The sequence below is a fragment of the Pseudorca crassidens genome, chromosome 17, assembly GCF_039906515.1.
Source record: "Pseudorca crassidens isolate mPseCra1 chromosome 17, mPseCra1.hap1, whole genome shotgun sequence".
NCBI classification, from domain to species: domain Eukaryota; kingdom Metazoa; phylum Chordata; class Mammalia; order Artiodactyla; family Delphinidae; genus Pseudorca; species Pseudorca crassidens.
Window position 1 is genome coordinate 15129215 of NC_090312.1, and position 17348 is coordinate 15146562.

At 39.7% G+C, this 17348-nt stretch overlaps 1 protein-coding gene across 3 annotated transcripts in view; it reads right to left on the reverse strand.

Annotated features, from left to right (window-relative positions):
• The window catches only part of NSMCE2 (NSE2 (MMS21) homolog, SMC5-SMC6 complex SUMO ligase), a 224349-nt gene that overhangs the window by 87525 nt on the left and 119476 nt on the right, over positions 1–17348 (reverse strand). The window lies entirely within an intron of this gene.

Below are 17348 nucleotides of genomic sequence, written 5' to 3' on the forward strand. Positions count from 1 at the left end.
TAACATGGTTTTCTGACAGAAAACCAGAAGTGCAGCATTTCCAACCTTGTGAACTGCATCACCCTTGCATGCTCTCCCCAGATTAACAAAGCTGGGGTGCAGCTTACATACACTTGCTCTGCACAGTATCCAGCACAATGGTGACTGTCAATAAACGTCAAACTAATTGGGATAATTCCACAAAAAATTGCAGGTAAGAACATAATTCTGCGATGACTATGGAGTACTTGGGTTGACTCATAAAACAGAGATTTTTTCTCCCCTTCTTCACTAAAATGTAAATATTAGGATTTCTTTGCCAGCGCTTTTGTCTGCAGCCGTCCTCAGCACCTTATGCTCCCCTGTACCTGTGGAGTAAGATTATTCATCTATGGGCTAATAGCAGCCATGCTTTGACTTGACTTAACGTACCTGTGCTGTGTGGTATACTTGGAAGTAAAGAACTAGACCATGAGAGAATAGGATGGGGCTCTCCTAGACCCAAATCCTTATTTTATACAGGAAACTCAAGCCCAGAGAGGGAGAGTGAATTATCCCTGGTCCAGAAGCCAGTAAGTGAGGGAGCTCACAGGACTGGAATCCAGATCTGCTGGGGATGCACAAAAATGGCATACATACATACATATATATATATATATATATATATATATACACACACACACACACACACACATATGGCATATATATACACTGTAGATATATACTGTATGTATACATATATATGGCATATATATACACTATATATATATACTATCTATAGTGTGTGTGTATATATATATACTATTAGATATTATATTTAGCCCCAATGAATCAAAGTAACCACACTATAATCATCTTTTTGCCACAGTGCTGTTTTGCTGAGGTGCTGCTACTCAGATGACTTCATCTTTAATTTTACTCTCTTGGTTCCATTCTGAAAAACACATCTGCACACTGGGCTACCACCAGTGACTTAGCCAAAGCAATGACTCTCCCAGGTAAAGTCACATTCAAGGGCCCACTTCCTTCCACAGTCACACTCTGACTCACCATAGAGGTATCTCCTCCCATATTCCCAGATTTGAAGCCTAAACCCGAGAGTAGTGTAGTACGATGCATCCCAGCCCTGACTTGGCCTCTAGGAAGTCACTGAGTCTTTCTGGAACATTTTTAAATAAAATATTTATGGAGCAACTTTCATGGCAAGTATTATGTATCTGGCACCGAACTACGGTGTGATAATAACAACTAATTTCCTGAAAGTGGCAGGTACTCTGGTAACTTTATAATCTCATTGGATCCTCTTAACAACTTTCCCCCAAAGGATGGTTCAATTATCTTCCTGTTTCACAAATAAGGAAATCAAGGCTTAGTGAGTTCTCACATTATTTTTTTTTCTATTTTACAGGAGAGGATCCTGAGGGTTAAAGAAGCTTACCCAGAATCTGCCTAACATTAACTAGCGAACAGAGCGGCTAGGGAGCAGCAGAGACAGGATTCAAACCCATGGGTGGCTGACCCCAAAGATGCTCCTTAGGAATGAGGGAGCCGGGAGTAATGCTGGCAGAAAGCTCTCTGCTCTCAGTCTCCTTTGGGGACCACGTTAGCTGAAGAGAATCACCTTGCCCAAGATTATGCCCCCTTTCTGGGGTGACCAGCATCCAATGGCCGATCAGTAAGGTATAAAGGCCTGGCCCCATTTCCCCCACTCAGGACAGCTCTGAAGGGTCATCCATCTTCAGAACCCCCTGCAGGTCGGCTGAAGCTTCTGCTGAGGCTGTATCATCACAGCCTGCCTGTTCCCCCTGCCCAGTCCTGCTTCCTTCGTTTCCCTTCCAGGGGTGCTCATCCCCAGAGCACTCCCTGACTAACTTCTCCACGCTCATCTCCACCTCAGAGTTGGCTGCCCAGAAAACCTGACCCGCAGTATCCACATTCTTTTCACTTTACCAGGCTGCTGACTCAGTTGTTTCATCTGTAAAAGGGGAGGTTGGATTCGATGAACCCAATCTAGTTTTAGCTTCAAAACAGCAGTGTGGCATAGGTGAAAAAGGTTAGGAGTCAGAGGATCTGATTTCTATTATCATCTCAGCCACTAACTAGCAGCATGACCTTAACCCCTGAGATTCCCACTTTCTAGTCTATAAACTGGAATGACATGATCCATCTTTCTTTCACAGTTGTTGAGAGCACCAATTTAGAAACTACAAAGCCCATATTAACAGAAGTTACTATTTTCTTGATAATTATTACCGTTAAAAATTTGTGGGAGCTGCTGTAACAGGAGCAGAACAGCAAGGACTAAAATGCTGCTGTTCTACAATTCTCTGGGGAGACCCAACCAAGGTCCCTGGCACCCCACTGCAAAGCTCGTGGCAGCCCTGCCCAACTCATATAACACCACGTACATCTATGCTTATGGTATTCCTCCAGTCTCAAAGGACTGTCCTTGACCCTATGCCCCTTTACCTCCAACTGGATGTTACTGCATGAATCACACCTTCTTCTTCTTCTTTTTTTTTAAAAAATATTTTTATTCGAGTCTAGTTGATTTATAATGTTGTGATAGCTTCTGCTGTACAGCAAAGTGAATCAGTTGTACCTATACACATATCCACTCTTTTTTAGATTCTTGTCCCATATAGGTCATTACAGAGTATTGAGAAGAGTTCCCTGTGCTACACAGTAGGTCCTTAAAGTTACATACTTTATGTGTAGTAGTGTGTATATGTCAATCCCAATCTCCCGATTCAGCCCTCACACTGTCTTCTTCTTCTCTCTTCAACTTCCTCCCCTTTACTGGCATGAGCCCCTTGGAAATTTACCTATTTTCTATCCCCCTAAAACCACCAGCCGCAGCAGCAGCACCACCAAACGCTCTCATGTCCCTGTGTTCTTCTCCAATTACGCTTCATCCCTTGGCTGTACCATCTGTGACCTTTTTTACTTCCCATTCACTTAACCATTGATACATGGCTTTGCCCTGCCTGGTTAAAGTCATCAATGACTTCTCATCTATCCTCATCTTACTCGACTGGCTGATGACATCTGACACACAAGATAATCCCCTCCTTGAAACTCTACTCATTTGGTTTCTGAGACAACTCTTTCTTTTTTCTCCTGGAACTTCTTGGATTATTTTTTCCCCTCAAATCTGTTGTGAGCTCCTTTTCCTTTGACCATCTTTTAAATCTCAGGGTACTCCTAGAGCTTCATCCCTAGGAGCTCATCCATTTAATAATTTCAACTACCATCTGTGACAGTGACTGCCAAATCTTTATAGTTTAAATCTCTTAATTTTTGACTTGTATAGTCTTCCTTATGCTCTCCTTTGCTCCCTTCTGTGGCACTGGCATCTAGCTGGTCGCCTAACTTAGAAATCTAAGTCTCCCTTTGCCCTTTCTCTCCATGGTTACTGAGTGTTATCCTTTCTGTCTCCTAAATACTTCTTCTTTTTTTTAACCCCCTAAATATTTCTTGAATCTGCTTTCTCTTCCCCATCGCCACCACTGTACTGTTAATTCAGGCCTCCCTGTCCTTGTCTACACTGCTGCAATGACCACCTAACGGATTTTCCTGCTCCCAGTTTCAAAACCCTCTAACCTATTTTCTCCATGGTGGTAGAAGGATCTGTCTAAAACACAAACTCTGATCAGATTGCTCTGGTATTACCTAGAACAATAACAGAAACACCAAATTGTCTGGTTACAGTATGCCTTCATTGGCAGCCTGCCATGATTCAAACTTTGCCCACCTCCCTGGCTACTTCATCTGTACTTCCCATTCCCAGCTTTGTGCTCCAGCAACACTCAATGCTCATAACTCTTCATGCACACCACGCTGCTTCGTGCCTCTGCTTCTCGTCACACTGTTTTCCCTTCTGCCCAGAACACCCAACCCTTTCTCCCCTGACCTGGCTAACCCTTCCTCACTCAAGACGCAGTTGACTTGTCATCGTCCTGAGCAGGTCTTCCCTGATAGAAGGATTAGGTGTCTCTCTTCAGTGTTCCTGTGATACCCGGTGCACGCTGCCATCACTGTAACTTTACATTGCTTCAAAATTGCTTGCACGTCTACTTCCTTGTTCTGACAAAAAACACTTGGTGGCTGAACACATGAGTCACGTATTTTGCTCACAAATCTTCAATTTGAGCAGGGCTCCGTGAGAATGGCTTGTCTTTGCTCCACTCAGTGTCAGCCAGGGCAGCTCTCCCGAAGCCGGAGAATCTACTCCCAAGATGTTTCATTCATAGCACTGACAAGCAGGTGTTGCCTGTTAGTTCCTCTCCACCTGGAAGTCTTTCCACAGGGCCATTTAGGCTTCTTCACAGCATGGTAGCTGGGTTCCAAGAGTGAGTGTTCCAAGAGACAGGAAGTGGAAGCTGCTAGTTTCTTAAGGCCTGGGCCCAGAAACTGATATAGTTTCTGAGTAGAAACAGAATAGACTTCTGCTATAATCTATCTTCAGGTAGTCACAGGGCCCAGATTCAAGGGGGTGGGGTGGGGGTAGGGGGTAGGTAGAGCTCTAACTTTTGACAGGAAGAGTGTCAAAGAATTTGGGGGGGGCCATGTTTTAAAACCATCTGACTCTTCTATTGGACCATGAGCTCCTTTAGGACTCACGGTCATGCCATGTGTCTGTTGAATGAATACATTCATTCCTGGACCAAGCTACCTTCACAGAACTTCACAATAACTTGCACCAAGGAGGCTGATTCCAGACCACTCAACCACATCAATTAGCAACAGGAACAAGGCTCAAAGGAAATCAGTCCTACAGCATTTTAGAAGTTGGAGGGATTTATAATCTAGTCAAATCATAGTCTTTCACTTTACCCAACCAAATCAAACCAAAACAAACAAAAAACCTGAGGCGCATAGACAAAAGAATATGGCAAAGATTCTGTGTGGGTCAGTTATATAAAAAATAGCAATGATTCATAATTTATTATTTGTGGGATGTACATGCTATTTATTTGCTCACTTTCTTTCCTTTAGCAAGTCAGAGTTAATTAAACCTTGGAGTCTGAGTGATGAGCACTGTTAATTTTCTTTCTTTTAAAGGAGGACACTATTTACTTTTGCAAATTGTGTCCCATTTACAGCTATCAGTGTAATTCAATCATTTGATGATGCACTATGTGTCTTGGTAAAATGTTTTGTGGCACACCGATGACTCAAATACTATGCACTGACATGCATCTAGACATTAAACAGAATATGGAAGAATGCCTAAGACCCTAATTATTCGGCATCTAAACATGACTGATGCAAACACAAATGTGAACTGAGGTGTTCGAGTTTGAATTATTAAATGTAATTATTAAAGTCAAAGGAAATGATATAATTTGACATTAATACGGTTCAAATCACAAGCCTAATTCTAAAAGTTGAATTTTGAGCAAATTAAAAAAAATTAATTTGTTGAATACAGAGAGATAACTAATTATAGCTTTAGAAACACACAGTTAGACCTGAAAATATTTAATTTCTTCTAGGCTTTCTCAGGAGCTTCCAAAACACTAGATAATCTTATAGAAGTTATAATGACTACAACTACCAAAAAAAAAAAAAAAAAAAAAATGGTGGGAATTGTCAATTCACTGAATACATAGAAGCATTTTACCAAGAAAGTAGTTATCAGTTTTCCCCAAAGGAATGAATTTTTTTTTCCCTCAGAGTTCTTTTCCTGCCTAGCAGAACATTTAAAATGTAACTTCCTAAATGCAATTACCTTGTAAATCAGACTACCTATATGACTGCACTTTAAGCAATGTGGAGGAAGGGCACAATGCTAATTTAGCAATAAATAAATAATAAAGATAAATCACGCGGGATGCTGGTTTACTACACAAACTAAGAGGTATATTTATAACATTATCTGCACTTCCTACCCAATGTTTATGCAGTGACTACATCTTGCCCAATGCAACATCTGAGAAACGACAAGATCCCCAGGAACAGATCAGAGATAAACTGGAAAAAAAAAAAAGAAAACCATAAAACTCTTGCAAGCCATTTGAGACATACTGCAGGAATTCCCAAACACCCATCCACAAAGGCTGCATCTTTTTTGTTTAGAGCAAAAAGAAAGGCTGCTCCTCGGGGTTAATCATTATCACAGTACTTTATATACCAACTATAAGCAAGGCTTTGGGTTGGGCACAAAATGGTTCAGAATCTGTGTACACCTGCTAATTCAAATTCTCTAGCAGGTAACAGTTGAACATTCTTCAAGACAAGGCAACATGGAGCTTACATAAGCTTCCAACATATTTGTCTACTTCAGATGGAACGTAGCTTTACTTAAAGAGATGTGGCAGTACCCTGGGGTGGGAACAGAAGGACAGTTATTTCTTCGCAACCTGAAACAGCAATACAGAATACAGTAATGATAGCTACAGTTGACTGACAGCTTACTCATTTGTCAGGCACAATGTTAAGTGCTTTATGTGTACTTTTCATTTACTCCTCACAACAATCTTTAGAAACAGGTATCATTTGTGAATCCTTGTTTTACAGGTAAGAAAAGCAAGGCTTAAGGCAGTAAAGAGATTTGCCCAAGGGATAGGTGAGGATGATTGGAACAGCCCTGCTCTGCTCCAGGGCTTGAGTCCTGAACCTCTGAACTGCTCACTCCACGTTTAACTATCCATTTAATCTAATTTATGCACTGTTTATATAAGCTATACAGGTGAAACATATGCTTTCATTATAAAATAATTTAGAAATGGATAAACACAATTGATTTTTAATTGACTGTTAACTACCACATTAAAATACAGTTGACCCTTGAACAGTGTCGGGGTTGGGGGCACCGACCCCCTGTCCAGGTGAAAATCCAAGTGTAAGTGGACCCATGCAGCTCAAACCTGTGCTTTCAAGGGTCAACTGTATTCCTTCAGTTATAAAATGCCCCATTATTTTATACAGTAAGCAAAAAAAAAAAAAAAATCCATCAATTATAAGATGATAATAAGACATATGCCAATCTTAGAGATATTAAAATACAAAAACACTTGTCTTAAAACTGATGAAGTACAGCGTGTTTATTTTACCCGCTTGTTCCTCTTTCTTCTATTAAGTATCCCTTTCCAGTTTCATACATTAGCTTCTCTTTACTTGCTTCTTAAAGGTTGGTGTTCCCAGAATTAGTTCCATCCTCTTTTTTGCTGACTACTCCCTCCCCTTGGGCAATCTCAGCTATCTGCAAGGGTTCAACCATTTTCTGGTAAGGATATCTGTAGCTGAGTCTTTCTCCAGACTCCAGACTGTATTTCCAATGGTTTCCCTCCAAACTGATATTGTGTTAATCTCTTAAGCTCAATATGTTAAAAAAACAAACTCATGGTCCTAACCCAAAGCCTGCTTCTCCTTCTGGGTTCTGCCTGGTGGCGAAGGCATAGTGGAGTATACTGTAGGAAGAAAAGACTTTAGACTATAGGTCCAAGTTCAGATCTCAACTCTGACACTTAGCCTTCTGTCAGACTTTAGGCGATTGATCTATCCTTGCTCAAAAAGTCTGCTTCTTTATCTAGAGTGGGGTTAATAACTTTCAGATGGTGGTAAAGATGAAATCAGCTAACTTATGAAAATAACTATCACATTGTCTAATACCTAATAAGCCCTCAATAAACGGTTGCTATTCAGCTGTTATTAGTTAATGATATCCTCTTCTGCCTAGGAACCTAAGTTAGAAATTTGGAAATATCACTACCTCCTGCTTTTATTCAAGGTCTACTCAGGCACCAAATGCTACTGATGCTACTTGAAGAAATATCATTCCTTCCCTTGTGTGAAAAATTTAAGTTTCTTCTTTTTTGCATTAGAATTTAAACATGTTCAAGTCTCTCCCATTTAAAAAACACTGTCTCGGGGCTTCCCTGGTGGCACAGTGGTTGAGAGTCTGCCTGCTAGTGCAGGGGACATGGGTTTGAGCCCTGGTCTGGGAGGATCCCACATGCCGCGGAGCAACTAGGCCCGTGAACCACAGCTGCTGAGCCTGCGCGTCTGGAGCCTGTGCTCCGCAACGAGAGGCCGTGAATAGCGAGAGGCCCGCGCACCTTGATGAAGGGTGGCCTCCGCTTGCCACAACCAGACAAAGCCCTCGCACAGAAACCAAGACCCAACACAGCAAAAATAAATTAATTAATTAATAAACTCCTACCCCCAACATCAAAAACAAAAACACTGTCTTGGGGCTTCCCTGGTGGTGCAGTGGTTGGGAATCTGCCTGCCAATGCAGGGGACACAGGTTCGAGCCCTGGTCCGGGAAGATCCCACATGCCGCGGAGCAACTAAGCCCATGTGCCACAACTACTGAGCCTGTGCTCTAGAGCCCGTGTGCCACAACTACTGAAGCCCGCGTGCCTAGAGCCCGTGCTCTGCAGCAAGAGAAGCCACTGCAATGAGAAGCCCGCGCACCACAACAAAGAGCAGCCCCCACTCGCCGCAGCTAGAAAAAGCCCACGCACAGCAAAGACCCAACGCAGCCAAAAATAAATAAATAAATATTTAAAATAAAATAAATAAAAAACACTGTCTTCCTATTGAGGCCTGTGATATAATTTCCCATTGCTCCAAGTACCTCAGAAAAATTTAAGTTTGTTTTTTGAAAAGATCTACATATTTCTTAAGCTCATTTCTGGCATTTTATATTATTATCGAGAATTGGGTTCTCTGCTTGTTAATTTTGTCCCTCCCTCCCATTATACTTTCTAATGGGTATGGCTGGAGTATAAGATAGCTGTTGACATTTGTCTTTGTCCTATAGTTTACTGTCTTAGTCCCTTATTAAACTTTTTAAAATTAGGAAACAAAACCTTTTTACCACAAAAACTTTGAACATATATATAAAAATTTAAACCACTTGTAGTTTCAACATCGAAGATAACCACTTTTAATAGCTGTGAGTTAGATTCTTTTCCATATGGCATATCAGAGATTTAAGTCTATTCTATAAAATTGGGGGTCATATTGTATATACTTTTATTATAATATACATAAACATTTAGTATATGTAGGCTAATATTGATGTTATAAATAACATTGTTGTCAACTGTCAATGTAAACCTCACTATTTAAAGATCAAGATTCAGGGCTTCCCTGGTGGCGCAGTGGTTGAGAATCCGCCTGCCGATGCAGGGGACACGGGTTCGTGCCCCGGTCCGGGAAGATCCCACATGCCGCGGAGCGGCTGGGCCCGTAAGCCATGGCTGCTGAGCCTGCGTGTCCGGAGCCTGTGGTCCGCAACGGCAGAGGCCACAACAGTGAGAAGCCCGCGTACCGCAAAAAAAAAAAAAAAAAAAATCAAGATTCAGACTGATTTAAAAGATAAAAACTAATAAATGTTTGGAAGTGACATGACAAGTGATAATCAGAAGAAATTATAGCTATAATAATTTCAGATAAACCTCAATTCATGAGAATAAAAGTGAAAAAAGTAAAAGAGGGTTATTTATTTATCTATTTTTTTTGCAGTACGCGGGCCTCTCAGTGTTGTGGCCTCTCCCGTTGCGGAGCACAGGCTCCGGACGCGCAGGCTCCGCGGCCATGGCTCACGGGCCCAGCCGCTCCGCGGCACGTGGGATCCTCCCGGACCGGGGCACGAACCCGTGTCCCCTGCATCGGCAGGCGGACTCTCAACCACTGCGCCACCAGGGAAGCCCCAAGAGGGTTATTTTTAATTAATAAATGTTCATCCACAATAAGGAAATAATAGACTTATGCTATAAACATTTCAACAGCAATCAATAGAGATACACTACACTCTTTAAAAAGAGAAGGATAAATAGAAATTCAATAGTATCATGAGATTCCAACAGCATCTCAGTCCTTTTCAGATTAGTTAGAGAGCTAGAAAAATCTGAGAGGATGTAGAAGGCTTGCTGTTTTTGAAAAATCCATTGTGAGCATCTTCACATTTCCATACCAATAAGCATACATATAAAATAGTTTCTCAATGTTTTTTAAAAGTCCATGCCACCTTTAACTAAACTTAAAAATCTCAATCCTGCCTTTAATGTTTAATATATATATTTTTAAATCCCAAACTTAAAATATTAAAACAATGGCAGATTTGGGGGAACCATGTTTTCAAATCGAAGTAGAACTGACCTACAATACTATGTTAGTTCCAGGTGTACAACATAGCGATTCACTATTTCTATACGTTACAAAAGGATTAGCACGATAAGTCTAGTTACCACCTGTCACCATACAAAGTTATTACAATATTACTGAGTATTCCTTATGCTGTACATTTCATCCCCGTGACTCATTTATTTTGTAACTGGAATTTCTTACCTCTAAATCTCCCTCATCTATTTAATTCATTCCCCCACACTCGAACCCTCTAGCAACCACCTGTTTGTTCTCTGTATCTATGAGTCTGTTTCTGTTTAGTTATGTTTGTTCATTTGTTTTTTTTAGATTCTACATGTAAGTGAAATCATACAGCATTTGTCTTTCTCTGTCTGACTTATTTCACTTGGTCCATTCATGTTGTTGCAAATGGCAAGATTTCATTCTTTTTATGGCTGATTAACATTCCATTATACATGTGTGTGTGTATGTAATTTCTTTATCCATTCATCTACTAATGGACACTTAGGTTGCTTCCATATCTTGGCGATTGTAAAGAATGCTGCAATAAACATAGGAGTGCATATATCTTTTCGAACCAGTGTTTTTGTTTTCTTCAGAAAAATACCCAGAAGTGGAACTGCTGGATCATATTGTAGTTTGATTTTAATTTTATGAAGAACCTCCCTACTGGTTGCACCAGTTTACATCCCCACTAAGAGTGCACAGGCTTCCCTTTACTCCACATCCTCTCCAGCATTTGTTTTTTGTTGTCTTTTGGATAACAGCCAGTCTGACGGGTGTGAGGGGATGTCTCATTGTGGTTTTGATTTGTATTTCTCTGATGATTAGTGATGAGCATCTTTTCATGTGCCTCTTGTCCATCTGTATGTCTTCTTTGGAAAAATGTCTACTCAGTCCTCTGCCCATTTTTTAATTGAGTTGGGTGTTTGTTTGATGTTGAGGGAAAAAAAATTTTTGCTTAAAAGCTCTGATCAACATAAGCACTGAGTATTTTTGCTTGATGAAAATGTTTGCCTTCTAACCTAAGTGGTGTGGGAAAGAGAATTTGACATGGGCCATGCTGATCAAACCACTTTGCTTTCACAGTCACGGATGGAGAAAAACCAGCCTTGCAAATATATGTGGATGAAATGAGTGCCATTCAAAGTCCACTAATTTGTTTTGGAGTAAACAGGGAAATATTTTACTCAAAAATTCTCCAAAGTGATTTTTCTGGAAGTTATTTTGGCAACTGAACAAAACTTCAGTTCTAAACACTTGCCACAAAGACCTTCCAGCACAGACTGCATATATGTGAGAAAAGTATTCCTCACAAGTTCCCAGTGGATTTTCAGCTGTGAGTTGAAAAACTATCATCCAAATTTATTCTTCACACAGATTAAGTTAAATTTATCTCCTCCCTGAATCTTTTTTTTTTTGATGATTTTAACAAATCAGAAAATTAAGAGACTTGTTTGGTACAACATGTCTACTTTCCTACTTTCGTTAGGAAAGTAGACTCTGGCCCTAGACTGGGTTGCAAAGCTGATTCTGCCAGTTATTAGCTGGGTGCTCTCGGGCAGGCTACTACGACCTTCCTGTGTCTCTGCATCCATACCTGTAAAATACGTAAAATACTACCTGTACCTATTTCAGATGATTGTTGTGAGCACTACGTAAGATAATGCATGTAAAGCATCAGAACAACATCTAGCTTGCAAGAAGCACTTGAAAAATGTTCGTGAGTCTTACTAGTACAGCTGGACTTTGGCTGCAAAAACTTAATGTATTAAGTAATAATGTTGGGTTTTACCCCTTGAACTTTCAGTTTTTTGTATATAAAACTTTCAAATACATCTTCCAAATGTTATGCTTTGCTGAATGTTTGCAAGTTTGAAGCAGTTGCTTTTGTCCTTATCGTCTCAGAAACAGAGCGACGTTATCCTTCTGCTCGTTAATCTTTCCAAGCACTTTTCCTTCTGACATGATTGAAAAGGTCTAACAGAACATGAGGCAATATAAATATTCATTGATTACTTCTTCTGATAGTTTGGCTTCAATTTTTAACATTAAAACCTTCAATTCATCTGGAATGTATTTTAATGTAAAATATAAACTTTGGATTTAAAGTAGTGTCACTAAAACATTATCAATGGTTCCAAATGTTTTTCTTGAATAAGCCAACTTTCCCCCACTGATTTGAAAATCTGTCACACACCAAAATTTTACATGTGCTTATTACAATATCTGTCTGTTTATTTCTTACTGTTCTCTCAGCGGAACTTATGTTTCACAGAGAAAGGGGCTTGGTTGCTTCGGTTCACTGCTGGATCACCAGAGTAATGCTTGGCTCATAGAAATAAATGGCTGGAAGAGGATTTCCTCTTTTGACCTCAACATGATTACTAATTAATTGATTTTCTAATGATAAATGCTACATTATTGAAACAAATCCAAATTTATCATATGTACAGTTCTTTCAATACGCTGCCAGATTTTATTTGCTAATATTTGACTTAAGATTTCATATATCTAGTTTTATGTGAAAGTGTTCTTAACTTTTAAAAAAAAGACAAAACATGGAATTTGGTCATAAGTCATCCTAGTTTCCTAAAATAAACTGGGAAATGTTCTGTATTTTCCCACGCTTTAAAATAGATTAACTAGCACAGAAAATATCCGTTCCTTTAAGATCTGACAGAATTTAACAATTAATATGTCTAGGATTTGCACATTTGGGGAGCAAAGAATCTTTCTTTTAATCTTCTTTTTGTAAACGTCATTCACAATTTTGGCCATTTTGAGTCAATTTTGGTTATTTTTTGTTTTAAATCTATTTTCAGTCATTCATTTTGCAGATTTAATTCATTGTCATAAGGTTAAACATATTACTCCTTTCAAATCTATTTTTTAAAAATTCCCTCTGCATCTATGGTTACAGACCTCTCATTTTTCCTTTTAAAGGTGTGCCTCAGGATCATATTATAGTTGGATTTTTTTAAAAAAGCGAATCCTTGTCATTTAACAGAACAGCGTAGTCACTGTGTGGTAATAAGTTCAGTTTTCATTTAAAACTATATTCTGTTTTTTATGCTTCCAAAACCTTTGCTTTCCCCCTCATTCTTAGCCAATTGATTCGGAAGTTATTCATCCTATTTCTACTCAAGTACTGCTTGACTTTACTTTCTTTATCCTGTATTTCTTCCTTTTTAAAAAATATTTTTTTATTTGGTTGTGCTGGGTCTTAGTTGCGGCTCGCCGGCTCCTTAGTTGTGGTATGCGAACTCTTAGTTGCGGCATGTGTGTGGGATCTAGTTCCTGGACCAGGGATCGAACCCGGGCCCCCTCTATTGGGAGCATGGAGTCTTAACCACTGCACCACCATCTCCTGTACTTCTTAATAGATGCCAATAAGAAAGTAACAGTTTCTGGAATCTCCTTGCACTCTTCCATCTTCCTTCTGCTTGCCAAATTGTTGAAACACTTTATAATCGCAGATCCCCATTATTATTAGTCTGTTACATAATTCTTTTCTGAGGACTCATTTATCATTAGTATTATGGCTTACTACTATATTAACAACTCTTATTCACAATTAATTCGCTACCACTTTAAGAAAAAAATACCCTACTATCATTTCTTCCCCTTATCAGGTTCTTTATTCTTGCTAATTACTTATTTGGTGCTTGCATGTCTTCGCATAATTTTCTTTTTTCCAGGGCAAGTACATGAGTGGGATATTCCGCAAATCATTCAATATCAAAGATGACCTTTCTGATGCCCTTTCAAGAAAAGATGCCTCAGCTGGCCGTAAAATTTGAGTAACAACCCTTTCCCCTGGATGTCTAAGGTGATGCTCTGTTGCTTTTTGCATATATAGTGCTACCAGGTAACTGGATACAAATGTATTCTCCTTCTTTTGTGGATAACATCTTCTCCCTCACTCCACTCTACCCCACCCGCACACATGTGATGCTTATAGTTTATTCTTTTTTTAAATACAACAATTTTGTTAGAATATATTTAAAGATTGAATTCTTCATCATTATTATTCTCTTCACTTAATAACAGCTTTCTTGAGATATAATTCACATAGCATAAAATTTCATTATTTTCTGCTGGCTACCTGTGATGTGAAGATTCATGATTCCCTTTAGCTAAGGTGGTGGTGAACGTGTGAAATGTAATTTGTAAGCTCAGGTCATCATCTTGAACCAGAAGCCTACCCTGATGCTGACTGCTGCTGCCATACTGCTACTCCTCCCCTCTGTTCCACTGGCTCCATCTAGGAACACACTTTACATACTCCTGGCTTTCTCACTGGGTTCCTCTTCTTTCTCCATTGTTTTGCCAGGTCCAATCCTCACCCTTCCTCTCCTCTCACTCAATACACTCTTTCTGGGTAATCTCATCCACTTCCTGGCTCCAACTGTCATCTCTATCAGTGGTTCTCAAGTCTCTCCCCAAATACTGTTCACATGGAAACATTCTACCATCAGTAACGTCTCTCATTAGACACAGCAATTCACAACTGCAGGGACATCCTGGGATCTCAGCAGGTGCACTTATAGCTTGAAGAAGCACTTCTCCTGTCTAGGGACCTTCAGTCGGAGACACGTCTGTTCCATCTCTGGAGGACAGCATCACCATCCACTGAACTGTCCAATCCAGAAGCCTGGAGGTCATGACTACTCGACTTGAAGACAGAGATGGTGTCTCTACAATTCACCACCATACCTCACAGAGTGTCCAACAGACAGCAGCACAACAAATATTTGTTGAAGGAATTAATTCAATCACTAAATTCTGTGGTTTCTAATTCATATCCTTTCAACTCATCCTCTTCTTTTCACCGGCACTGTTAAGGTCACTATTAGTGTCTACTGGTTACTACTGAAGTCTCCTAGCCTCCAGTCCTGCTTCCCCCAACCCATTCTCCATGCTACAGTCAGTTATCTTTTTCAGTTATAGCAGTACTTATCATCCCTCAACTTAAGGCCCTTTAATATCAAACGTAAAGTTCTCAACAGGCATATAAGTCTATAATTCTCTTGACTATGTACATAGCATTCCTTCTACTTAGAAGAACAACTCAGGTATCATTGTAAAGAGAATTTCTTGATGCCCCAAAACTGAATTAAACATTCATCTTACGTGCTCTCTGAAGTATCCTGTACTTTCCCTGCTGCTGCACCTATTCTGTATTGTAGTTGTCTGTTTACTTGTCTGTCTCCTCAGCTACACTGTAAATTTTGACGGGTGCGCCAGTGTCCTGGTCACTGTATCTCAGTGCCCTGCAGAGTTCCTGGCACAGAGTAGGCATTCGATGAGCATCTGGTGAATGAATATATTTTCAAATATCACCAGTGACCATGCAAGTAGATAACTGGAATTTTCATCATGGGACAGGGATTCTGAACCCAGTTGGGATCCATAAACAGGTACGAAGAGGGCATGAACACCATGAAATTGTACCCAACATTCTATGTGTATATACATTTTTGAGGGTAACTTTCAGACTGCCTAAGGAGTCAATAATTCTAGAAACTTAAGAAATATTACCGTTGGAGTTTATTTGGTTAGAAAGGAATATTCTAAATTATATTACAAACAAACAAAAACAAAATGTTGATACATACACACAACACAGACAAATATACCCAGAGACTGACTTAATGATATCAAGCCTTATGGTGAACCTTTTACTGAAAAGGGACAAGAATCAGAGAAGTTAGACAGCTGCAGGAGGACTGAAGAAAACCAGAGGATGCCAGAAAAAGAATTTAGAAAGGTAGAACAGAGAATGAAAAAGAAATTCTGTCTACTCTGCCATTTTATATACGGTCCTTACGCAGTCAGCGTGTGAAAGGTTAGCGCTTCATCACAAAGGATGTCAAAGTCTGAAGATATCTGTAGTTTTGAAAATTGCATCTTCAGCTTGCCATAACGCTGCCTAACTTCAGGATAGTTCTGTCCCACCACTCTAGTTGTCTTTGCAGTTCTGTCCAGTGAATCCCTGTCTAGACACTGACCTTCAACAGAAGGAAAGAAAGAAAAAAGGAAGGCAGCGGCCTGGGCTTATGAGAAAAGAGGGGCAGGGAGAGGAGTAGGTCAAATGCTCATTACTATTCAGGTGACCATCTGTCTCTGGCTCACTCTGCTCCTTTGTCTTTATTCAGGGTAATTTATGCACTTCAAAATTTGCAAGAATCTTGCCAAGATATCATGCACTTTGGTAAAGTAAGGAAATGTACTTAAGTTCTGAAAAATACAGGTAGTTTTGAGAGTTGTAGGTGTTTTTTATAAATGTTGACTACGGTCAGCCTCTCCCCACTAATTTAACATTTAATGAAGCTAGGGAATATGATTTTCCTTTCTTTCTTTTTATTTTGGGGGGGGGGTGGTATTTCCACATATCACCGTATAACATACTATACTGCCTGTTTTGCTTTAGAAAATGCAAACTTTCATGTCATAACATGTTGCTACTAACCTACTGAAGTAGGACAAGTACTTCAGAGGTGACGACAGGCTTGATTTTGAGTGTTTCGATGCTACCCAGCCTAACTTCCAATACCGTAGGGTCCACAGTGTAAACCTGATCTTACATTCAAGCTGCCTCTGGCTGTGAAACAAACCTTGCTCACGTGGGGATGAAAAATGGACCCTTTCCTCGGTAGCATCATCTTTCATCCAAAGAAAATGAAAGCCAGAGGATGGTGAATTTGGTCAAAAGGCCTGAAGAATTCATTGACTGGTTAATCAGCCTCTAAATAATCAGGAATGGCCCACAAACCTATAAAGCAATTCATCCCCATCCCATCTAACATCAGTCTACAAGAACAGCTCTGAGTAATATACAGATACAGGAGCCTCATGAATTTAACACAATAATCCAATAGTGTCTTACTTTGCTGCAGAACTCCACTGTATAAAATGGACAAAATTGTGATTGTCAAAACAATAGTTTCAAAGAACCAAGTTTGTACAAAATAAGTCTTTTAAAGATTCTATATTTACCTGCGCTATCTGAAATCTTCGTGAGGTCCTAATCTACTAATAAAAGATATATTATTTTAAATCAGATTGATAACGAGGATTGCTCTGGGTACATCCCTGATAAATGTATGGTGAAATTTAGTGATCAATTATTCTGGCTGGAAGTTGGGGTGAAAGGGGAGGAACAGGAGAGAAAGGGGAAAAATTACCATTTATCAAAGTGCCACCTAACCGTGTACTTATTTGATGCAAGAATCAATTTTAAAAAAATTCCAGGATTCACT